Source organism: Cryptotermes secundus, unplaced genomic scaffold (genome assembly GCF_002891405.2).
Source record: "Cryptotermes secundus unplaced genomic scaffold, Csec_1.0 scaffold4805, whole genome shotgun sequence".
NCBI classification, from domain to species: domain Eukaryota; kingdom Metazoa; phylum Arthropoda; class Insecta; order Blattodea; family Kalotermitidae; genus Cryptotermes; species Cryptotermes secundus.
In genome coordinates, this window is record NW_019718704.1 from 3,397 (window position 1) to 29,329 (window position 25,933).

Below are 25,933 nucleotides of genomic sequence, written 5' to 3' on the forward strand. Positions count from 1 at the left end.
ACAGGATGGTTACTGGCGGGTGAATCAGAACTCCCTGCGTACATTTTCTACTATGTACACTGTCTATTTACAATAATAATTACATGAAGAAAAAGGTTTGCTTTTGATCTGTCTATCATGACTCTTCTCGCTAAACTAATTCTACCGTCCTTGTTTGTGGAGGGGAGGTGCCTTGAAACTGAGCTCCTATCATTGTCCGTCACTCTCCGTTCATTTCTACCCTGTTCTACCCTGGCTCTCACTTGGTACACTGGAGACTGCCTTAAGATCTAACAGTAACACTTTTAGTAACAATAACATCTAACAGCATGGCGTATATGAGCAAAAAGACTTACTTGCAATACACATGTAGATTACTGCCGTCATCCACCCTCTTGTGGTATACATGTCGCCGAGAGCCTCCGGCTGACAACTCTATATTCTGTTTAAGATCAGAATTCCAAGTCTCTCGAATTCCCCTAATTTATAGTTTTACTTTGCCGATTCAGCGTGGACGACAAGAGGGTAGGTAACTCTTCCCTTGTGTCCTAATTCCCTAAAGTTCTGTTTTCATTGGGTCTTATCGTTGGATGTGGGCAGACCCCTTGCGTCTGATTGCTGTGTAAGCAATCTCTTCCGATTCTCCAGTGCCCGAGTGAGGCAAACTTCTAGCGCTGTGAGGACATAGCCTTGCTGAGCAAGCAAATTCTTACCCTCATTGCCAGTTCTGATGTTTACCAGTTGCGGCAATAACTGCGAAACACTGTTCGCTAGTCGCGAACATTTTGGGCAGTGGCTTACCTCTACCATCTAAAATTTGGGCCATCACACAAGCTATTCCATACAATTAGTATGGCCTGAAAGGAGAGTGAAATATATTGTTTGATCTAATGGCCTTGGATTGTAAAAAATTTGGAAATGTTCCGAAAAAATGCATATCTGGAAAGTTCAATTTTGGGGGGCACAGAACAATGACATTAACATATGCCGGTATAACGCGATTATGATGCTAGATTTTTCTTTCTAATACTGTCCATTACAAAAATAAAGATGGCTTATTTTTGAACTCTTAAGGATAAATATGAACCAGATAGCTATGAGGTGTTCTGGTTGCTAATGCTAAAGATATCTGTGGAAATATCTAGAATTATATTCAAGGTGTTAAATTTTGAATCTATTTTTCTTAATAGAGGGTGGGGCCCAGAATCTTCCTTTTTTTTAAAGAATAATAAAGCAAAAATTATTGCTGATAGACAAAAATTATGTTTCGCTAATGAAAGAACACACTTTAAAGTTTTAAATCATGTAGTTTTAAACAAAATATTTTGAAGGTGGTTGCCACCGTTCTCTATGCACTGATGCAACCGATTTCTGAAATTCCCCTCTGCACGTTCCAACATGTGCACCAATATTTGGGTTTCTCCCTGCCGAATAACATTCTTCAGCTGAAGGAGGTTTGTGGGGCCATGTTTAAATATCTCTGCCTTGAGGTATCCCTATAAAAAAATCTCAAGGCGTTAAATCAGGTAAGTGCGCTGCTCACGGGATGTCACCTCGAAGCGAGATGAGCTGTTCGGGGAACTTTGCCCTCAAAACTGTTAAACTGTTAAAAACTGAAGATCGTGCTGTGTGGGCCGTGCCACCATCCTGTTGGAACCAGACATTTCCTAGATGAATTTATAGCAGAGCGTGGTTTGGTCCACGTCCGTGGTTTGGTTGAGTGAAAACAGGGTGGGACGGAACCGTGGTTTAGACGGCCGTTGTCCCTTGTTATAGTGGTTAGTTCCTTTTGTAGCACGCATTGTTAGCGTGGCTATGTGGTCAACGTAATTTCCTCAGAGTCTGGTTAGCGTTCGTAGTTTGTTTGCACGCAGTTCTAGCGGGGGTTGCCCTGCTATGGTGGTTCGGTTTGTTTGTGTAGGGCACTTGGGCAGGCTATGTTGGACTTGTTGACCTGTTTGTGACTCTCTTGTTATCATAATTGTTTCATGTCTATTTAGTTAGCATTATGGAACCAAAAACTATCGTACCCGAATTTTTGCATAAGGATGAGTTAGCGTATGAGTTGGAGGTCCGTGGTATAAATACGGAAGGTTAAAATGTTGCGGATTTGCGATCTCTTTTCCGTAAGTCACGCGAAGTAGAAGAAAACCTTGACGCGTGTACTAATTCTGATATCTTTCTGGCCCCTAATAAAGTGGTAACCTTTTGCCATGATCGTTTTCAGCAGATTAAGATTTTGGTGGAGAACACAGACTTTTCTTCCATTGGTCTTGATTTTCCTCGTTACCTCCATCGGTTGCGACATGTCAGTACCCGGCTACGTCATCTATTGCAGTTGGGCAAACTCGCACCAGATGTACGTGCTGACACAGTAAATTTCGATGAAGTACACCAATATATGCAGTATATGATTGCGCAGATAGATTCCTTGCAAAAGAGTCACACTCCAGGGGATCAGCCTGCTGCTCTTTCCTTTCTTAAGGTTCAGGGTGCCGCTCCGCCCGACTTTAATAGGCCGGACCTTCAGAGCGGATCGCAATTGACTGCCCCTAATATCACTCCTGGTACGTGTTTACCTTCTCAGGCGCAGCCACTATCCCCTAGCCAGGTGGTACCTCCAGTGGTTAATTACGATTCGAGTACCTTGGGAGGCTCCCTCCATTTTGCGAACTCGCCTAATCCTGTACACAAAATGCTCGAAAGTCTTCATGTTACTGACGGACTTATTGTACCCGAGCTTATTGAGTTCCTACGAGCTTTAGTACGTCTGCGACTTATGGCACCTGCATTCCGTATTACTACGGCGCAGATATCGCAAATTCTATTTGGATTTGCTAAAGGATCCATTGGCATCCAAGATCTTGGCCGCTATACACCCTGGTGATACGCTTGATGCTTTTCACGAACACGTATTAGCTTTTTTATTCCGCCCCGTACAATGCTGCCATTGTTGAACGCCGACTATTACCGACGGCAAAGGAAGGATGAGCCGGTCGCTGTCTAATTTGCAGACATTAAAGAGATAGCCGCCGTTCTTCGTCAGGATATCGATCAGTCCGCTGTTGTCCGCAATATTCTCGATTGATTGCTTCCATATCAGAGGAGCTGTTTAGTGTTCTGTGACAAGCCGCATAGTTATGCCGACTTTGACAATATGTGCGTGTATGCTCATAATGTTGAGAGTAAGGGTTATAATGTAGGTAATGAACTTCCAACACACCTGTAGCGTCCAACTCTGCTCGATCGGTTCGTTCTGGCAATCACGTATCTCGCGCTGCATCAGTAGTCTGTTTTCGTTGTAAGAAAGCAGGACATACTCGTCGGGACTGTCGTACGAATCTACAATTGATTTTTACATTTACGACTCAGGGGCGTGCCCCCGATTCTTGACTAACACGAGATACGTCTCGCGCGCCTATACGTAACGGTCCTTTTTCGAGCTTTAATTCCCGAAGTGTGCATATCCACATGATGGGAATAAAAGGAGTTATTCCTCATCCGTTGCCTTCTCTTTATGTTGAATTAGGTTTTGGCCTGTTACCGGCTTTGCTAGATTCCGGTGCAGTTCGTAGCCTGATGTCTGGTTCTACTTATGAAAGGATTAAAGAAGCCGTCCCGTTTGTTCAGGTAACTTCTGTTAAAGTAAATTGTGTTACTGCGGCTAGGCAGTCATTTCCGGTTTATACGGCTGTTACGTGTAAAGTCAGGATAGACAGATACACGTGGAAATTTATGTTCTACGTAGTGGAGAATTTAGCTTACCCAGCTATTTTGGGGTCCGATTTCTTGGGTAAGACTGGCTTACTTATCGACATTTGTGAAGGTTTTGCTTACTTTAAATTTGACCCGGCTAATAAGTTGCCGTTGATTCGGCGTCAAGTTGATTCACATGTGCCAAGAATTTGCACATCTGTGGAAACTGGTCCAGATATGTGCCATCTCGCTCCCCCATTGTCGGACACGCTTTCACAGCTTATTAATCAATTTACCGATGTGTTAACTCCTAAACTACGTCTTACTACTCTCTCGGAATATGACATCGAGTTGCTTGACCAGTCTCCGGTCAAGCTAGCCCCTTATAGGCTTATGCCTCCGAAGATGAAAGTGCTGCGCCAGCATATTCAGCGTATGTTGGAACAAGGAATTGTCCGTCCCTCCACATCTCCATATTCTAGCCCTATATTCCTAGTACCAAAAGGCGAGGGCGAATTTCGTCCTGTGGTTGATTACCGCGCACTCAACAAGAAGATTCAGCTTGAGTCAGTTCCCTTGCCAAATGTTCATTCCTGCTTCCATTGGTTTAAGTCAGCTGAAGTGTTTACTTCGCTTGATCTCAACTCTGCGTACCATCAAATTGCATTGACCGAGCGATCGAAGCCTCTCACGGCGTTCGCGACTGACTGGAACTTGTATGAGTACACCCGGGTTCCCTTTGGCAAAGCAACAGGCGCTCAAGTTCTTACGCGCTTGTTGGATCAAGTGTTCTCTGACATCAAATTTAAAGATGTCTTCCATTATTTGGATGACTTGGTGATCTACAGTAATTCTTTTGACGAGCATCTCCACCACTTGCGTGAAGTTTTTACCAGGTTGCGCAAGGCCGGTTTGACCGTAAATCCTAGTAAGGTTAAATTTGCCACAACTCAGTTATCATTCCTGGGTCACATCATTGCCCCTTCAGGTGTCTCTGTGGACCCTGATAGGACGAAGTCTATTAGGGATTTCCCACCTCCGCGTGATGTTAAAGGAATCGCGCGATTAATAGGAATGGTAAATTCTTTTCGTAAGTTCATTCCACACTTTGTGGAAAGCGCCGCCGCTCTTAACCTCCTTCGTAAGAAGGACACTCCGTTTGTTTGGGGGTCGGAACAGCAACTTGCGTTTCGGGTTTTGAAACTTGCTATCAGCAATCCTGCGGTTCTACGCATGACCAATTTCTCTCGTAGGTTTATCCTACAGACTGATGCCAGTTCCCTTGCGGTTGCTGCAGTTCTGTTGCAGGATTATGAGGGGGAACGCCAACCAATAGCGTTCGCTTTCCGGACGTTGTCTCAACAGGAGAAGAAGTTTACGGCGTATGAGTTAGAATGTCTTGCCGTGCTTTTTGGTCTGGAAAAATTTCGCCCATATCTGGAACACGTCGAGTTTGATTTAGAGACAGACAATCAAGCTCTTACGTGGTGCCTCTCACATTCACGTCAATTAGGAAGAATAGGTCGTTGGGTCATATGACTGTCATCATTTAAGTTTCAGGTTCACCACATTCGTGGCACACAGAATGTCATTGCCGATGGCCTGTCTCGCATGTATGATGACCAAGCTGAACTTGTAGTTGCACTGGTACTTCTTGAGTTTCCTATCCTATTCTAAGATATTGGTATTCACCAGCGCTCTGATCCAGAATTGAATGTCATTATATAGAGGCTGAGTTCAGAAGAAGTTCCCAGTTATTCGTTGAAGAAGGGAGTCCTTCACTGCAAGGCGCGTTATGACTGGAAGCCTAAGATAGTAGTTCCACGGGTTCTTGTACCCTCTCTTTACAGCTATTTTCACGAGTCTTCTCTTGGCGGTCATTTAGGTGTGCGTAAGACTATTCACAAATTCCGCCAGCGTTGACGCTTTCACCAAGTTTAGTTGGATTTTCCTCGTGAGGGAAGAGTCTACTGCAACGACAAAACGGGCGTTGAATTCTATTTTAGCAGTGTTTGGTGTTCCGGAGATTTTGGTCTCAGATAATGCGGTTTAGTTCACATCACGCGAGTTTCGGCGGATGTGTTTTGCCAGAGGCATTCGTCACGTTACCACTACCCCGTATTATCCTCAACCTTCTTATTCTGAGCGTTTATATTAGAAATCTTCGCGCGGCTTTGATTGCCTACCACCATCGTGACCATTCGCGGTGGGTTGAGAACTTGTCACGGCTCCAATTTGCTTTCAACTCAGCGCGACATGATTCGCAAAAAGCCTCACCTTTTAGCCTGATGTTTACCTTCACACCCAACTCTCCGTCGTCGAATTTGTGGTCCCTTAAAGACCTGTTACCTGACCAGTGTGACGAGAACTCTATTCGCGAACGTTGGGACGCGGCACAGCGAAATTTACGTCTAGCGCACGAGGTTGTGCGAACTAAATATGACATTACCCTTAAACCCGTTCCCTTTCGTATCGGAGACCTGGTTTAGGTCCGTAACTTTCCCGTTAGCAAGGCGGAACGGAAATTGTCAGCTAAATTAAGCCCAAGATATAGGGGGGCCTTTTTGTATTGCAGAGTTCACCACCCAAGTTTCTGTTCGTTTGGTTGACGAATTGGGAAGATTTAAGGCCCGCGCTCACGTATCTCAGTTAAAATTGAGGTGAGCGCGTTCTTCTTTCCTGCTTGCTTTGATTATATATGAATTTTTCATTTCATGAGATTTGTGAAAGGAAAGGGAAATCTTATTTTTGTTTCAAATATTGGCCTGGCTATTGTTTCATATTGCACAGTTCGGCCACGTTTTCCTCTTTATATTGTATTTGTATATGTGCTAGTTGAGCACGCCTTATATGGTCTTGTGTTTCTTATTTATTGTATTTTGATTTCTTGTTAATTTTTTCGTTAATGTTGCAGAGTTGCGCTTGGTGTTATTCCCTCATATTCTCCTTTCCCCTCCCGTACCTCCTTTTATTAGGGCCCCGATTCGGTTCGTGGCTAGGCGCCGGCCACTACCACGGATTTTGGGTGGAGCCCTAGTTTGGAATTTCCCCCGGCAGTTCCGCTCTGCGTGATCAGCGCTTTGGTGGTACGATGGACACTCGCATGGATGGTGGATGTGCGGTGGAAGCGTACTGGGCGCCGGTCGACTACCGACGCCACTTGGGAGGTGTAGCGTCGTTCTCCTGTAACATCAGCTGCGCCCTTTGTGAGGGCTGGTGTTTTTGCGTGAGGCTCTAAGTGTTAAACCCGTAAAGCTGGTGAGAGACTTGTCGCCGGAACTTATGGCGGGTGAGATCAGTGTGCCAGTGTTTGTACGACCCGCCCTACGAAGTTTCCCATGCTGTGTGCGCCTGCCCTGGGGAGGCAATATTCGGGATGTATCCCTGTGGACGCTGAGACCTTTGGTGGTTACACGCTTATTCCGGACAGTGCCATCTGCCGGAGGGGGCTTGCTTCGGGGGGGGCTGTGACGTCGGCTCATATCCGTGGTCTGTGTGCGCACTTCTCCCCTCTACTGTCTTTCCCCACTCTCCTCCCTTGCCGAGCCGGCTTAGCTGCCTATGGTGTGGAGCTAAAGGCTCTTGACTTCCCAACCGACGAAGGGGTAGGTTGTTTCCATTTCGGACCACCGGGCGAGGCCATCCTCGACTGTACAAATTTATTTCTCTACATGGCATTCAAATTCAGAAAAGCGAACTCTGTCTCATTTTGTTACAGATATTTGCATCATGTTTTGTATTCTTTCTTTATTTATATATTATATTTATTCTTTGTTGTTAGTTGATTTGGTTATTTGTTTTGGGGTATTTCCGTCATGCTCATTTCTTTTCCTTCCCCTGCTCGTCTTATCCTGTGATCACGAGAACGTATACGGACCCTGAAGTAATAGTTCAGCATGCCCAGGAAACGGCGGAGCTGACCGGCGGTTTTGGGAGGTTGATATTCCTGGAGGTGAGTCACTCGTTCTTCCTGCGGTTGAGAGCCTTCGGCGGACACCTTATAACCGAGGAAGGTGATTTCAGGTACTCGGAAGAGGCACTTCGCCGGGTTTATGAGGATCCCATACTTCTGCAGTCGGTCGAAGAGTGCCCGTAGGTGTTGTTCGTGTTCCTCTAGAGACCGGGAGAAGATGAGGATATCATCCAGGTAAGCGAAACAGAAGTCGAGTCCCCGCAGAATGTCGTCCATGAAACGTTGGAAGGTCTGTGCGGCGTTGCGCAGGCCGAAGGACATGAAGGGGAACTCGAATAGGCCGAATGGAGTGGTGATGGCCGTCTTCTGTATATCACCGGGATTGACGGGAATTTGGTTATAGGCTCGTACCAAGTCGATTTTGGAGAAAATGGTACAGCCATGGAGCTGGTGTGAGTAGTCATAGATATGCGGGACTGGGTAGCGGTCAGGGATTATCCGGGCGTTTAGTGCTCTATAGTCTCCGCAAGGACGCCAACCGTTGTCTTTCTTGGGCACAATGTGTAGTGCCGAGGACCATGAACTCTCTGATCGACGTGCTGTGCCATCCAGCAAAATGGCGTCGAACTCGGCTTTTGCGATAGCTAGTCGGTCCGGTGCCAGTCGCCGTGGTCGGCGGAATACTGGTGGGCCAGGCACAGTCCTGATGTGGTGGATGGTGTTGTGTCTTATCTCGAGCTGGACTCCGGCCGGGCGGGTCAGGTCCTGGAACTCTGTGAGGAGGCTGTCGATCGGTGTGTTCCTGCTGATTATCTTTACACTGGGGATCATTGCGTTGGCCGCTGATGCCGGGGCTGACAGCGTCGTGACCCCGTCCAGGACGCGGTTGTTCCGACAGTCCACCAGGAGACCGAAATGCGACAGGAAGTCCAAGCCGATGATAGAATGCGGGACGTCGGCCACCACGAAGCGCCACGTGAATTCTCGGCGTAGGCCCAAGTTGAGGCTGAGAGGCAGCCATCCGTACCTGTGGATGGTAGTGCCATTAGCCGCACACAGGTCATAGTTGGTACGCTCCATGCGTCGAGGGACGAGCATGCGGGGGTATACACAGAGGTCCGAACCCGTGTCGACTAGGAACTGCCGTTTGCTGACTCTGTCCGTTATGAAGAGGCGGCCTGTTGTCGTACCGCAGACATGTGCCGCCGATGATGTCCGCTGCGTCAGTTTCCCTGCCGGCGGTAGGAGCAGGGCGGAGTGCAGTTGTGTGCCCGAGCGCCGAAGCGGCGGTGGTACCAGCAGATACTGGATGTGGCGTCGCCCCGGGAGGGGGATCTGCTGCCGGGCCGGCGGTTTTTTTTCGGCAGGGCGGGAACCCTTGGGACTGGAGCCTCTGTTTTTCGGTGTGTTGTCAGACTCCCTGAAGCGGGGTGGAGGCGGTCCTGTTCGGTGCTGAGTGCAGCCACTTGGTGGGAGAGTTCAGCGATCTCCTGCCGAAGTGCGCCAATGTCCGTGGGTTCATCAACGCTAGCGAGCGCTGGCCGGACTTCGACCTCGGAGATGCGGTCTGCACAGAGGGCTGCGGCCTCCAAGTTGCTCTCGTTCTGGCCGGCGAGGAAGCTCTGCACGTTGTGGGGTACCCGGCTGGTCCAGACGCTTCGGATGACGTTATCAGACACCTCTGGTGCGAGACTTTTGAGGTACCTCAGGAACTGGAACGGCTTACGTTCGCCAATTTCCTCGACCGTGAGGTGTTTCCGGATGCGCTGCTCTGGCGATGGGGTAGCCGCCTCCCAAGCTCGGTCATCAGTAGGGTGTAGGGGCCTCGTTCGGGTGGAGAGGTGATGATGTCCTCTACTTCCGATGCGTAACGTTGGTCCAACTGCGAGATCACGTAGCAGAACTTTGTCTGCTCGCTCCTGATACCGGCCAAAGAGAACTGTGCTTCAGCTTGAGCGAACCAAACTGCTGGTCTGTCGGCCCAGAACGGCGGAAGCCGCACGGCAATTCTTGGTGTCTCTGTTGGTACTGGTCTGCTAGTAATACCAGCCTCATGTTGTTTTACTTCCATTTTTTCTTCCTGTTCTCGTTTTGTAAGTAGTTCGCCTTGTAAAGTCTCCATGTGTGTTACGTACTGTTGCAGGAGGTCTTCCATTCGACCGCTGTCCATTATTTGTGCTGAATTGTCGGGGTCACCAATGTGGGATGTCATATGAATGAAGAGACAACCTCTAGTTGAACTGTCTTATAGGATTTATTGCAGCTGCACAGTATACACAGATGGATAACAACAATAATGAACTGCTTGAACACTGAACTGGTATTGTAGAACGGTAGAACTAGACTGTCACTGTAACTCCGTGTATCTTCTTATGTAGCCTAGAGTCGGACATATAGAAAACGGTTACGTAATAGGTACTGCTGTTGCCAGATACCGTGTTTACAAGTTCCCTAGCAACCGCTTTTTACTCGCTTTTGCCTGACAACCGTTGTTTACTCGTTGTTGCTAAGCAATGACGCTTGCTTTGTCACACTTGCTTGAATGTGGGCAGTTCCCACAGAACCTACGCTTCACCTCGAAGCGAGATAAGCTGTTCGGGGAACTTTGCCCTCAAAATTGTTATCGAAGATCGAGCTGTGTGAGCCGTGGCGCCATCCTGTTGGAATCAGTTATTTCCTAGATGAATTTGTTCAAGAGCGGTCTGTATCCCTTCGGACTCGTGAAGCTCTTCCTTTCCGTCTTCACGGTCAGTGTATCGTGAACCTTGCGGTGAGGTTCCATCCCCTTTGCATTGTATACTACAGTCGCTATGTTTAATGCCTGGTCCAGGGTTTCCGGATTTGCAATTCTTAACTCCCTTCCGGCCCCTCCTCTCATTCCATAAATGAAACTGGCGAGGAGCCTAAATTCTGCTTCCTCTTTTAATATGCGCTGCACTGTCGGGTCTTCGCTCTTCCTTACAGTCTTCATGCTCAGTGCCCGACACCTGTCTAAAAACTGGATGGGCGATTCTTCCTTCCCTTGCGTGGCTTCGTGTAGTAGATTATAGTGGTACCGAACTGGTAATTTCTCAGTAAAACGGTCCACTAGTGCTGCTTTTAACACTTCATATCTCACGTTATCGTTGGTTAACTGGTCTCTACCCTAAACGAATTGCCTAGCTTCACATGTTAACTTGGCCTTTATGATGTTTACCACGTCTTCCTCACTCCAATTACTCACCCGGGCACACTGTTCTACCTGGGCTAAGAATTCAGTTACCGGCTTCGCTTGCGACTGACCATTCCATTTCCTAATACTTGTTGCCAGTGATAAATCCTTTGTTTTCACTCCTATTGTTAAACCTTTCAATTGTTGTTCTAACTATGCTATTCTTGCCTCCATTTTGTGGATCCCTTTTATCTAACCGTACTTAGTACTTGACCTACCACCTGTCTCTTCCTAGGTGTATGTTCGAATCACGGCGCTGCCGCCACTGTTACGCTCCTGCGACAGGGGTGGATTGGTTATCCCACCGCTGTCACCAATTTGTTATGCCGTGGTGACAGGGGGCGTGGAGGTATCCCGCTCTGTCACCAGGTTTAATATGCTGCCACCATCTATTTATGTCAAGAAAATTCCAGTAAACTTATCGATCGCTTACGTCACTGATCCTGGCTTTAACTCGCAATTCGCCGAAGTTTCGGGAGGTGCTGGAGTCGTCAGGGAAGAAGGTAACACTTGAGGGCAGGCTAAGTTCAATTAATATCACAGCGCATTTCTATTCTACTCTATTCATCTATGTCTCTATATACATAATATATACAAACTCTGCCGACGTTCGTCGGTTCGCATTACATTTGGTTATGACCCTGTAGTTCACACATTATTGCTACCTCCTGTCACCCTGCTGTTGGGTACCCAATATCTCTATCTATCTCTCTCAGTAAACCTAGTCCATCTAGTTTTCACTTTCTCTCCCTGGGGTTTGCACTTTAATGTTATCACACTTAATGTTCATGGCTTATATGAAGTTGGTTCACTTACTTGAGCTGAGGAAACGGACGATCGCCATCACCCTCTCGGCGATAGCCTCCGGCTGAACTCTATGTCAATTAATAATATTAAAAAGTAAAAAGTCAAAAGTTTTTAGATTAATTCCACTATAGTTTATGTACCCACTTTTGCTGACTCGCGGGGTTCAGGGGTGTATTGGCCCGCCAATTCTGACGTGATTTTGGGTCGGTGTGGCCCACTCATTGGCTGTTTATCGAAAGGGGTTGGCTCTTTCAGGTCTACCGCCCTCTCCGACTCAGCGTTCTCCTCATGCCATAGTGTTTATGACCTACTCCATATAGCTTCTTCCTCAATGTCAGCGTTATTACGCTGTGGCTGTCTGATTACTAAGCTAATGCCTGTTACACTTCTTTGCAAACCCAAGCTTCCTGCTACGTTTCATCATTTGTGTTTCTATATCTTAAAGTCTGGATACAATTATTCCAAATTTACCCCCCCCCCTCAAAAAAAAATATATCTACCTGTACATAACTTTTGCGCCTTTACAAGAACTATGACACAAAATTTTTGTTTTCTCCTAGACATGCAACGTGCTCTAGAAGTGGGGCCTTATATGTCGACGAGACTAGTCGAGCTTTCTGCGCAGGCGCTACGTCTATCTCCCTCGGAGATTCAGCACGAGAATAACCGCTCTGTCACAGCGTCAGATCGCCATATATAAGTGCTTAGGCAGTTTTTTCTGAAAGCGACTCACCTTTAGGAAAGAGTCAAGCATTGTATCTTAGTTTTCAATTGTCATCGCGACTGAGTGAGTGGGTTTCCAGTCTCTTATGTGCGAGTTCGTGGGATGTATCGTCCACCTGGAAACCGGCCACCAAGGATTCGTAGTTTTCCTTAGTCCTTCCAGACGGATGTATGGAATGAATGAGGAGAGGGAGTTACAGGTTTGTGTACAAACAGGTCAGAATAGAAAAGTTCGTCGGATTATTTTTATTCACATTCTAAATTGCATGTAATTATATTTTTAATATAACATTAGAAATGAAGTGAAACACATCTGCCTCGTGATTTTCATTGTTTGATTTTAACTACTTAAACAGTCAGTAAGCAGTAGTTACAGCAAATACTTGGCATAGAAACTTAACGTGCACAAAAGTGTGTGTGTGTAATCCCCTTGAGGATAAGAAGTGGTCCATCTGCAGCTGCTCGTCTCCATTTGAGAATTAACGGGAAATTCCGTGACTATGATGTCCGGTACACTGAAACAGACACAAAATTTTGCTTGTTTATATAATTGCAATACTTGTTAATGACCAACAAATGTAATTTTCTGCTTCAAAGTAGGAAGGATATGGACTGAACAAAGCATATGTCAGAATTTTACCCTCTGTTGTGGATAGTCAATTCATCTAATGCCAAATCTTCACACCAGAAGTGGAGGCCACACAGCTTCACATCCAATTCGGAATTTGGGCAAAATTTGCTGCTCCATTATCAGTATTTATTTCGTACAAACTGTCATTCTTAGTTTTGTGTTTTTTAGAATATGTCCTCTCTCTATTTCAGCACTGACTTACCTAACACACACAACTAACTAACTAACAATCCGAACAATTTATTAACTTTATATAGCTCAGTCCTGCCTTAGAAGCTGCTAGACGCTCAACTACTCAGGAATTTCCCGGCATTTTATGGAAACCGAAGATTCATTACTGTGTTCACAGGAGCTCTCCAATGGTCCCTATCCTGAGCCAGACAAATGCAGTCCATAGCTCCCTATCATATTTTTCTAAGATAAACTTTTAATTTACCTTCCACCTACCTCTAGTTCTATCTAGTGGTCTCTTTACATCCGGATTTTCCAACATTATGTCACGATACATGTACTTTGCGATATTTTGGGTTTTTATGGACTGCACACACCGGATTTTCATAAAGGGATCCTTTGTATCATTAGATTTATCCTCCTCGAGGGCATGTACATGCACGTTCGGAACAGTGACTCTAATTCAGAAGGCCTGCTTGAAAACGTCCTTGCCTACTTCACAGTGAATGACGAAGCGCTTAGTATCCACACAACTTACCACATTTGCAAGTACCTCCGTCACAGAATGCCCTCACGAAATAGATAGTGTACTGCTTCTGGCATGTGGCCCAACATTGCTGGAAATCGCAGGCCGCTTCTATAAAAAAGAAGCAAAATAAGGATGGCAGTAAAGGCTATTTTTCAATACTCAGCATAGAGCAAATAGAAATTAAATTCTACCGATAAGAAAGAACCTCCCATTTTTGTTTGTTTCAAGTTGCCCAGGTAAAATGTCAGCCATGATAAAGGAATATGGTTTGGAGAGTGCTGTATCTTGGTTGTAATGCCGGAAGCCTGACAGAGGCTTACCGTTGTTACAGAAGAATAGAGTGCCTCCTTTTTCAGTTTCATTAAGTTGGGTGAATAGGGAAATAGAAACAAGCAGAGAAATTTGCCTGCTTCTTGCTGAATGCCGGTTTTCTTGCTTCACTTATATGTAAGCACTGAGGTTGGAGATAATATAGACATCCAAAACGTATGTTTCTACTAGACTACGTGGAATCACATCCCAAAAATAGTAAAGATTATAGACACTATCGTAAAAACGTCAAATGGAAATAATTGGGATTAATTACCAGCGGAGGAAAGATAATTTTTCTCTTCTTTATAACGTACAGTGTACCTTGGATACAACCCAGTCTTCTACACAATGGGTGCCGAGGGCTCTTTCCTCAGGAAAAATAGAAGGGAGTGAAGCTGGCCAGTCAACTATTACCGGGGTTCAGAATGCATATAGCTATACTTTCATTTCGTCATTGATATTGATTAAAAAGAAAGTATAAAGTTATACCTCTGCTACATTATTTAAGCACCACAAAATGGGGAAATATGGGGGAGTGGAGTTACAGCTCCACGTATTCTGCAGCTCTCGGTTACTCTTAGATAAGAGAGCAAGCAGTTCCAATACCGGTCTGTACGCCGCGGGGTAGAGGAAAATTTACTTGTAATTACGAATTGTGAAAGGTCAATACGAACAATTACCAATGCAACTTCCGTCTATAATCTCTCATACACGTGACGGTAAGTTAGCTTACCTGCAGGGTACTGAGCGATGAATGTGCCGAGCACCACCAGAATTGCAAACAGGAACACGGCAGTCCTCATTGTAGCGAACTTGGAGTTTCTGGTGTATCCTTGGTATGATGGAGTACTCAAGATGCCCACAGATGGCTTTCAGACACTGCGTGTTGCAGAAACCAGATTATATTTCGAGGAATTTCTCTATTCCAGCCAATGAGTAACTTAAGAATAACCTCTCAGCTCTATGATCTATGTAAAGTCTGTAGTTGTCTGATACGTGGGTTAGGATATGTTTTAGCACATCCTGTGATGTGGTGTATATCGCGCCTTCGTTGTTTTCTTGTGGCCAGAATTTCGTTGTTACTGAAGTAGGATATTTTTGCTAAGATTTCGCATTTTGCTTCCCCTCCCCATATCTCTCAGGCGCATGTTTACAAGAAGGGATTAGAACAATCTAGTCCCGTTTCTATCGTTATCATGCGGTCCCTGCACACCATGGACAATAGACGGAAGATCTGGACTATAAAGGCTAACAGAATATTCCTTGTGTTAGCCTCGGTCAGAACGCGTCATGGATCTGACGTCGTTCATGTAGTCCTGTACGAGATAGCAGTGTACAGGGGAATGAGTTTTGAGATTTTTATGGAGGAAAGAATTTGGATGGTTTTCGTGTTGGATGTTCAATAATGCTTCGGCAGAGGCTGTGCTTCCTTCTTCATCGACAATGAAAACTGAATTGATCCATTTGGATCAAATATCCAAAAGTTTTTCAATTTTATTTTGCAATGTTCAATTTTTCTGCGTTTCGCCATACCACATTTGTAACTGCATACCTGGATGTGTATTTTATAACATGAAATTAATTTGTCACTAATTCAATTCGTTAAGGCGGCAGACATAGACATGAAGCCGTTTCGAATCCCATTACCCTGACCACCTGGGTCACAGGCGGCCTAATCTATCTCGCCTTCGGAACGTTATTTGCAGACTCAGGTACATGAGGTACATGGTACATGAGTTAGTTGTAGTTGCAGAGCGGCAGGAATTCTGCATGAATATCATGTGTTGTATCAGTAAACAGAAATACTTTATTTATTTAAACTGTAAGAGTCCAGAACGTACGTGTATATCCTCCCAAGCAGTAGCACAGGAGTAATAACAAATGACATTTACCTTCTCGGAGCTGTTGGGATTCCTCGCAGCAGTGGCAATCAACTTGCTTTGGCGTGTGCCATTTGCTACAGTTCTATATATCCCTAATTGCTGTTGTTACGATAGAAATTTTATAGATTAGGAAATAGGTTTTTATTTCTATTTTAATTTGTTGCTTTTTGTTTTTTTCCCCCCTTTTTCTTAAGTTCCTTTTTTCAACGTTAGAACGAGTAATATTTCATCCAATAAGAATTGGCTTGACTACAGAATTAGTCAGAAACTACTTAGTGGAATGTAAGGCAATACGCAATGAATTTAAGAGAATATAAGTATTTATTGTTTTTTACCTTATCGGTGTTGCTGGGACTTCTCACTGCCGCGACAACTGGCCGTGCTTTGGTGTATGCCACTTGCTACAGGTCTTATATATATGTTGATATTTTGGTTGAATTTTCCTTGAAATTGAAACGCGCATGTCACTTGTTATCAATAACATTTTTGTATTGTTATATTAGAAACCCTGTGGTGCAGGAAACCATATATTGTAAGTTTGTGTCAATGTCTCCCACAAAATTTATGTAGTAAATTCCCAATATTTTTGCGATAACCGGGTTTGTTTCAATGTGGGCACATGTCGTGTTACAGCCTGGTATAATGTCGTGGTATCCAAAGAACTCATTAGGACATACTTAATAAATGTTAAGATAGAGTAACTTTAAGCTGTTTTTATACCTACTCGTATATTTCCACATATTTTTGTCATCTCTCCCAGTTGCAACTTTTATGTCACAGCCCTGTGCTTTAGGATATTCTGTTATCTGTTTTCTAGGGTTAACAAGACACAAATTTGCAAGTTGGAAGAACTCCAATTTCTTTGCTCGTACCACTTTGTTCAGATGCTTAGTGATTTATTATACATGCATGTAGTATGGGTTTTATAATGTGGCGTATTTGCTCTATGTACGAACTTCTTAGCTATGGAAACAGCCATTTCCAAATAATACACGCACTCAGCAATGCAACAATGGGGTTATCCTGCCCACTTCTAGATAACGGCTCGATAAACACAATTCCGCACAGGAAATATATTAGATTGCGTATTAAATTCAGCTCAATTATATATCGAAAATTTTTTGATACTATAAATATTTTCTTATATAAGGAGCAGAATGTAAACAACCGAGCCCAAATTATAAAAAATAGAAAATAAAATACAGACAAAATGTACGGTCTTCTGTGCTCTGACATACAGAATATATGTATCATGAAGAAGGAATTTCAGTTTCCTCCGAAACTTTGATACCCTTAACGGTGTCACACACGGACTACCACTGTCAATAAATTCATGGAATGGCCGTAAAGCGTCGTACGGAAATTTACTATAAAAATATTTCAGTTATATCAAAGTTCTCAGACTTGAATAGCGGTCAACGGCAACTATTTTAAGGGCAGATGTGGATCTGCGTAAGTGTATGTGAATACCTTGTAATATGATTCGATAAAACCACATTCCACGAACTTAATGACTCTACAATATATGTCGGAAGATATTAATGCAGAAAGCAGTGAAACTCTGTGGCATCACGAGCAACCACAATAATAAAGTATTTCACGTAAATCCACAACTACTGCGCCTGAGAAGTTAGTCTCCCGGTAAAGCGCTAGGCTTTTATTTTTTTGGAAGTTGTTTAGCTCTAATCTAGGCTAATACCTGAATGATGTTTCTCGCGGTTTATCTCAGTTCCTTCAGGCAAATGCCGGAATACTGCTATAGTTATATCACTATCGGTTCCTTCTAAATACCTTTCAATTCATAATTCATCCGGCATCCTGCCATTCGTCGCTGTGACGTCGTCGTCGTTATACCGAAAGGGTCGTTATTCGAACCACTGATCACGATACCGTTCCTGATGTGATGGTACAAACAACGTAAACATTTACAGTTTTGGTTGTGAGAAAGGAAGCAGAGCATCACATGAAAGAGATACGAGTATTGTTGCCAGTTAGCATCTCCGTTTCGCTGATGAATGTCTCGCCTCTGGCTTCTGCTTGACTATTTCTCGTTTAAAGCAGCAACAGGAACACAAGTCTACTGTTATTCTTAGCACAAAAGTGTGACTTATTGGTATTCTCACTTCATAGAATATTCTAAGATTGTATTTCAAGAAAAATATCTTTATATATAAATGTCTTGTGAAGAGACAGCCGAAAGAAGACAATTGAATGTGAAACCTGTATAATACTGGTACTTGTTCGTGCAAAATTATTTCTGGGAAGTTATTCCAGGTTAGTCTGTCTACAAGACCCGGTTGAACACTCCGAAACACTTCTGTAACATCGCTTGTATATAAGTCCTTATGGCGCAACACACTGCACACAGGTGTCTCGAAATGTCGAAGACATTCTCACACAATGAAGGCCTGATTTTCACTGCTTTCTTTTATTAAACGGACATTTTCACCGATAATGCCGATCACCAAGGATCACCAAGGCCGTGTTTTCTGAAGCATGAACTGTCTTCCCTCGCTCGAACGCTGGAATCGTGGGTTCGAATCCAACTCAAAGTGTGCGTCTGTGTTCGTAGCGTTCTAGCGACGGGCTGATCACTCGTCTAAGGAGTGTGTTCAGCGTCCAAAAAGGGCTGTAGAGCCAATGATTCACAAATGTATGAATGAGTGGACAAATGATCATGCCTAAACTTGTAAGAGCTTACGATGTTTAGCCGTGTTGGCACAGAGTCTACTTAACAACACTGTCGGTAATCCAGAATATATGTTAAAAACGAACAGACTTACTATAACCGCTCACTTCTTTGGGCCCTTTACGTTGGGCGCCACGCTGTTGCCGTCCTCCTTGATCCTACGTTGTGCTCCACTTATCACCGTCCTCCCTCTTCTCGTGGATGTCGAGAAGTTAGGTGGGAAGGGAGGAGATTTGTGATTGTCGGAGCTGGTACGCGAGAGCAGGTAAAGACGGGAGTATCTGGGTGTAACGCCGTGGAGCAGGGGGGCGTTGATACCAAGGCTACTAAACGCTCTCTGCGTGGCAGGTGCCTATCCCTGTCCAGTAGTACCTCCATTGAACTGTGGTTGCATTCGGCTGCCGTTGTCTTTCATTTTGGTAGGATCTGCGGGATCGGTCGTGGAAAGGTGATTATGGAGGGCAAATCACAATCCCGGTACTTCCTACTCCAACTACCCTGTCTATTTACATTCTTATTTACAATATTTACAATATTAACAAGACCGACCCACAGTCGGGTCTGCATAGTGTCTTTACTTCACGCTACGCTTCCTCTTGTTCTCCCCTTCAGGGATGTAGGCTTTGAGCCTCTCTCTCTCTGTTTCGACTAATGAGGATATGCAATTATTCCTCGTTTAACATGAACCTTTTTCCTGTCTCCATTTCCTACTACTCATTACATTACTACTACACTATCCTATCATAAAGTTTCACCCTTAACATAATCTACCATTAGTTATACATATTGAAAGCCCACATACCATGTTTATCACATAAATCATTAGTCGTAACTATAACGCAAATGTGCGTAGTCTACACACTACCAGTAATCTTAACACATACACCATAACACAGACATATTGCCGGACTATCTTCATAGGCAATTACTTGTTACATAATTATTCTCCCCTAAGGGCTCGCCGAGCACACTGGAGTTTGCTTTCAACATTTTCCACAACACTTTATCAACAATAATATTTAACAATATGGCTTATATGAGTAAACGTGACTTACTTGAAACAAGAGACGAAGGCCAACTTCCACCGCTCGTAAGGCCCATATTGAATAGAGCCTCCGGCTGACAACTGGTTATAACGATTTTAGATCAGATCCCAAGTCTCCTATATTCAGTAATTTATATCTTGAACTTGCTGAATCGGAGGTTGACGAAAGAGGGAGGTTAACTCCTCCTTTCGTCCTAAATTTCGGGGTGGAAGGTTTCCATTGGCTACCCCTACGGTTGTGGGTGGGCCCGTGGTACTTCATCGCTGCGTATTTGATAATATTATAATACACCAGTGGCCCAGTTAGTGGAGCTTCTTACTTATGCGATTACGCATAAATGCTGATCATCAACATTCTTAAGCTAGATTGCCTGTCCAGGCGTTGACATACTAATGTAATTGCTGTAAAACGTTTGTCGCAAATCTTGNGAAAATTTAAGCAACGTCTTTTGATTTTCAGTCTCGAATTTGGGACACGACACTGGGTTCTGTTCGGTAATTTGTAGAGCTGAGTTCATATCCCGGGTCTTATATGGGTCTGGCTTGGGCAGGGCAGGAAGAACCTTTCTCTACAATCACACACACCTCTTTAGACCGTTGCACTTAGTAGTCATTTAATTCCCTCCAGCTTACTGAATACAACTGAATTTATTAGTACACTTAATTTGAACTGTACTTATAATACTTTTACGGAAGGGCCGTAGTTGTAAATTTTGTGTCCGACTTTGCCGAAAGTTGTATGAAGACTCCTCTAGGTGAAATCCCTCTCTCTGAATCCTGAGGTCCACGAACCCCAGACTCCAAGAGAAATCCACTCCTCCACTTCTGCCATTGGTTAATTTCTCAAATTAGGAGGTTCCCTAAATTTTGAATTCCCAATCATGTTGCTTTGCTATGTGATTCTGGCAGATGCTGACCTGACGCTAAGGTTGACAGCCCCTTGTTGCATTGCGATCAAGGTATGAGGCTCCGGCCGTCCAACTTCTAAGTTATAGCTGTCCCAAGCTGTCAGCTCTCAAATTCTCAAAGACTTTCTGACTTTGCTGAAACTGCCAGAATTCCAGGAAAGTACCAATTGTTACTTCCTGTCCACATAGCAAAACTTGAACTATGTCACTTCTGCGTGTAAGAGCTGGCTATCTGCCGGATCTCTTTGTTTGTAATTTTGTAATCTTAACTTAATGCAGATTTAATTAAAGCACAATAGTTCATCCATCAGAATGAATGGTTACATTACTGAACATCGAGCAGTGTGTGATAAGCTTCAGAAGCTGAGAAACCGAAGACGTGAAATGGAAAACGTGGTTGCTTAGCTACTTGCTTCATTTGCAGGAGGCTTTCTAATATCTGGCATTTTTTTAAAAAGGATTTAATAGTTTATTCTGTTTAACTACGTGCTTTACATGCAGGGGGCTTTCTAATTTCTGGTAGGTTTGTAAGAAGAGTTTAAAGCTTTATTTCCGGGAATTACAATGATGGCTCAAAAGAGCGGCGCGCCGAATGCCACGTCATCTCTGCAGCACCAAATAACAAGATGCCGGAGATGATGAATTTTAAAGGAAAGTAGAAAAGCCAGTCACGCATTGAATTTTAGTCCTTGTTTGATCATTGTCTGGAGAGACCGAGGAAATTTAAACGGAATCTCAGTCAGGATAGGCGTTGTCTCGTATCGGACACGAACCCGTGCCTCCGGCATACAAGTCAGAAACGGTTCTGTTTGGGCGAACTGCATGGAAGGAATCCCTTACAGTTAGTCATGCAATTCGCCGAACTTCACAAAAACCAGTCATCCTTTTGTGTTCATTTTAATTATGCTGAACCTTAGGAATGCGTACTGTATCGAAATATCGACCAGAGGATACCATTTCATTTGGGTAAGGTATGTGGAACAAAATGTGACGGTAGTACGAGTATCTTCAATGTTTAATTACACTGCTACATTCAGTACAGGAGCTCAGTACAATGCGTTTCCTTACGGAAGTATCGGTGTGGTGGAGTTTGTCCTTACACACTTGCTGCTGTCACGGTTGCACTCCGAGCCACCGGGACACACTTCGTAACGTCCGTTCGTGCCGTTGTAAACCGCTGTGCAGTTGTCTCCAATACCTAGAAACAATTTTAGTAATATTGACTTTGTAACACATTATGTATTTATAATAACAATATTGATAAAACAACGTATTGAAAATATTTATAAGAGCCGAAAGCAACTTCCGGAAGACAATGAAGAGCAGTATCCTTTTGAACTGCGTAGGTCTGACTTTGCCTTCCGCTTGTTTTCCGTCTATGTGCAACGTCTGTTAATATTTTCTCGTTGTCATCTCTTTATTGTCACTCACTGTAACCGTTCTGTTTTCCTCTTCTCTGCAGCGTCCAGTGAGCAGACACAAGAAATCTCACAGACGAGCATTCAGAACTCTGCACATTCCAATAGGGGAACAAGAAATAACCATTCCACATTAAGAGTCGAAGAGAGGGACCATGAATTCAGTCGGAGTGTACAAGTACGAAGCCTTGAACAGCGAGGATAAATTTTTGCCTATCTACAGACGACAACCGCTATTTTTCCCGGATAATTTCTTTTGGAGCCATATTGTAGTGTTAAAGTAAAAGTGAAAACAAAAATAAACGTAACCCTGTATCAGGCCGTGAGGCCCATAAAGTTTTGAAATGTAGAGTTTTCCACATTTTCTAGACAATCGGCTAAAAGATGAAGGCAATGTTGTTAGCCCTACGCATTGGCTGCTTTTACCTCCAAGAACATTCTAAGAATATTCCTTTTACTCTTTTCTGTTAGAGGCTAAGTCGACCCCAGGGTCATTGTGCGACTGGAAAGATTAGGTCAATTGAAAAAATCCAATGTCCTAATCGGTATTTGTACCCGCGACCTTCCGGTTTCTCGCATAGCGCCTCAACCAACAACGCTAGGGCGTGTCCTCCCCCCAACTTCGAGTGTTACTAATAAGTTACATATTGGGCCATTAAATTTTGAATAGCACCTCCAAGTTCCTCACTTTCTAAAATCGTGGTGCATATGACGGACATTGTCTTTAATATAAAGGAAGTTCTGTGACAGTGGAAAATTGGTGAATGTTATGGCTCATGGATCCGTCTGTTACCGTCTTTGCTGGCGAGACCCACAAGTAAATTATCAGTCAGGTAGATAGATCGAAACTGGGGGCATGTGTTATGTCCGATGTTGTATTGTCACGTATTGTACAAATACTAGAATAGTGAGAACAAAGAAATCAGTAATATCTGTATGCCGGGAAATGTATCTAATATTGTACGTAGGTAACTTAAAAGTTTCCTAGTTCCAACGAAAGAAGCGGTATGTTAGATTGAAAAGAAATACGTGTATATACTCAGGGACATATCTGAACCCAACGGACGTGAATACATTTCATAATTCAGTGAGCTGCTTATGGAGAAACACTGTGATGTATACAGGCCATCAAGTTCTGTGCAGCCAGGTAGCTCTAGACACATAAGTCGAGCCCCATGTACAGAGGGGATGCAGCAGTCATGTAGTGCGCGTGGACTGTTGCAGGATTGGAGGCAGAGATGAATACAAGGAGAACAATAATAAACAGCATTATTGACTACTTAGCTGTTCGCCCAAGAATATTTCGTAATTTTTGTAATAATATTGTAACTGAAATAAAAAAATAAGCAATTTATTCAATATAACTACTATGGCCTGAAAGGAGAATTAAATGTTGTGTATTAATCTAATTGCCTAGAGTTGTAAAGAATTTGGAAATGTTTCTTAAAAATAGCATTTATTTCTTTGGTATTAGAGCCCCAGTGGGCCTAGGCCCACCTGCATGAACTTCTCCGTTCACTTCGGTTTTTCTAGATCTTACACATTCGGTAGGACTCCTTGGCCGGGTAATCAGCTCGTCGCATGGCCTCTACCTGTACACAAACACAGAAAGACGCACACTCACAAACTGAATATCCATGCCCTGAGTTGGATTCGAACCCACGATCCCGGTTACCAAGCGAGCTAAGACAGTCCATGCCTTAAACCTCTCGACTACCGTGACCAGCAAATAGCTTATATAGAAAGTGCAATTTTTGGGGACACAGAACAATGAAATTAACAAATGCCGGTATAACGGGATTATGATGCGAGATTCTTCTTTTCTAATACTGTCCATTACAAAAATATAGTAGACTTATTTTTGAACACTTAAGGATGAAAATGAACCAGATGGCTATGAGGTGTTCTGTTTGCTAATACTAAAGATATTTGCGGAAATATCTAGAATTACTTTGAAGGTGTTTAATTTTGAATCTATTTTTCTTAATACTATAATTTTTCACTGCTTTTGCCTACAAACCTCAGAAATAAGGTTATGAGTAATATGTGGTTATATACAGGTCTCAGTGCATGGGGAAACCCACCCTCTCCAATAACTAACTAACTAACTAACATGTAGTTATTTATATTAGAGTTTTCTTTCATACGAAAAGCGAACAGAGTTACAGTGAGTGGCAGACTCCTTCATCATAACTACTTCTACATCTGATGAAGGCCTGTTTGACCTAAACTTATAGTCACAATAAGAAGAAGACGAGAGGATATTAACCGACATTGCACATAGAAGGCAAGAAGTGTAACACAAGATTGAGAACATAATGTTTTCTTTGAATGTTGCTCCATTTCAATATTCTTAAGATCCACTGCACTTGCCCAGTCGATGGATGGCATTCCAAAGGTTTTTAATTAGGAACTTATAGGTAATGACACGGTGATATCTGTTATTCGTTACAAACCTCCTTAAAAGCCCTCTGTTTCCTTGTTGAGGCGACAAGTCCAAGTTCAACCTTAAGAATTACCGACATTTTGCTTCAAAACTTACACAGATTGTACTGTGTCATAAAACAGATGCTCATAATCTGAATATACTGGCATGTGCTCCGTTCTGCATTAGTGTTCAGAACACAATTCAGTTATCAAAATGGAAGTCGTCATCCAACAGATTACGAGCAACACGATGCATCTTGTTATTCCAGAGATCACCTTCACGTACCGACGGTTTGAACGCAAGCACCACAGCAGTTTGCAAAGCAGCAGCCACACCATCCTCTGCTATGTACAGGTACGTACTGCTCGCCGGTGTGGCAGTCGGAGGCGTTTTTCACACCGCAAGAGGAAGTTATGCACGGAATGCGAGGACAAATTGGTAGATGCCCAATCCAAAGACCAGAACCATGATTCGCTGACAAGAGTACGACATATGCAAAACTGAACACAGCAACGACAATCTGGGGAAAAATACACGTAAATCATAAGCATATTCCTCAGTTTGTAGTGTATGTCTGAGAAACTGCAAGTGGAGCTTATATGTACACTATATGTTCTTTATATATAGACTTGTGTTTGTATATAATTATATAAGCAGATGTAACTGAAACGGAACGTCTTGAACAGCTAACAGTGAATCGAGATAAGCTTTTGGGCTCGACAGAGATCCAGGGCAGTACAAAAAGCAATTAATTGAATTGAGAGATTACAGAGCAATACTACAGAACTGGAGAAGCTTTTTTCGATTTAAAATTTTTATGGAGTTATCTGTCTTCATCATTGTATTTTGCAAATGAATGCCATTTTTTCAAGTATCGTCAATATAAAAATATTGTTTCACTGCGTACTGTGACTGAATCTGCTTCTCGTCATATATAACGGAGGGAAGAGACACAAACTCCGTGGCCTGTAGTCAGCAAGCGAAGTATACCGACCGAGTGACCGCCTCTTGTCGGCGAAGCTAGTGCCAAATGCTGCGGATAGAGGGTGTCACGTGGTAAGCGCAACGGATCCCGGCGGCAGTTTGTCTCGGTTTTCTAGACCGGAGGCACCATTTCCTTCAAAAAGCTCCTCAATTGTCTTCACGAGTCTGAGTGCTCACCGTTCCAGACCCACTACTTCTCAGAAAATCTGGTATCGAACCTGGTACCACTGCCTCCGTAGGCAGGACCTCTTATCACCTTACCACACAGATTTTCGAGATGAAACACAATGTTATAAAATATTTTCTGTTCTTTACGTGTAAATATATCAAATATAAGAAACCATATATTATACAGTGTGTATAGCACATTAATGAAATCTCATTTTTATATCAGATAACCCTGTAAATTCGAATTCATTGTTACCTATATGCTGCCCTTTTATATTATAACTTGATATAAATTAGTAATGAAATTTATCGGAAATGAATCAAACATTATTTCGCCAGACAGTATTTAGTATAGAAGACAATTACGAAAATGAATCAAAACCTTTTAATTCTTTTGAATATGAAGAATTTGACAGGATACTCAACGTGATTTTTTTT

General features: G+C 43.4%; 2 long non-coding RNA genes across 2 annotated transcripts; both read right to left on the reverse strand.

The window, feature by feature from the left end:
* Nucleotides 1-14,795: 14,795 nt before the first annotated feature.
* Nucleotides 14,796-16,310, reverse strand: LOC117282299. The gene is made up of 2 exons (XR_004513013.1): nucleotides 16,191-16,310; nucleotides 14,796-14,851 (listed from the first exon to the last, which is right to left on the reverse strand). It is a non-coding gene; the product is annotated as an uncharacterized LOC117282299 (long non-coding RNA).
* A 5,175-nt stretch (nucleotides 16,311-21,485) lies between these two features.
* Nucleotides 21,486-25,237, reverse strand: LOC111864134. The gene is made up of 2 exons (XR_002842739.2): nucleotides 24,629-25,237; nucleotides 21,486-21,695 (listed from the first exon to the last, which is right to left on the reverse strand). It is a non-coding gene; the product is annotated as an uncharacterized LOC111864134 (long non-coding RNA).
* Nucleotides 25,238-25,933: the final 696 nt, after the last annotated feature.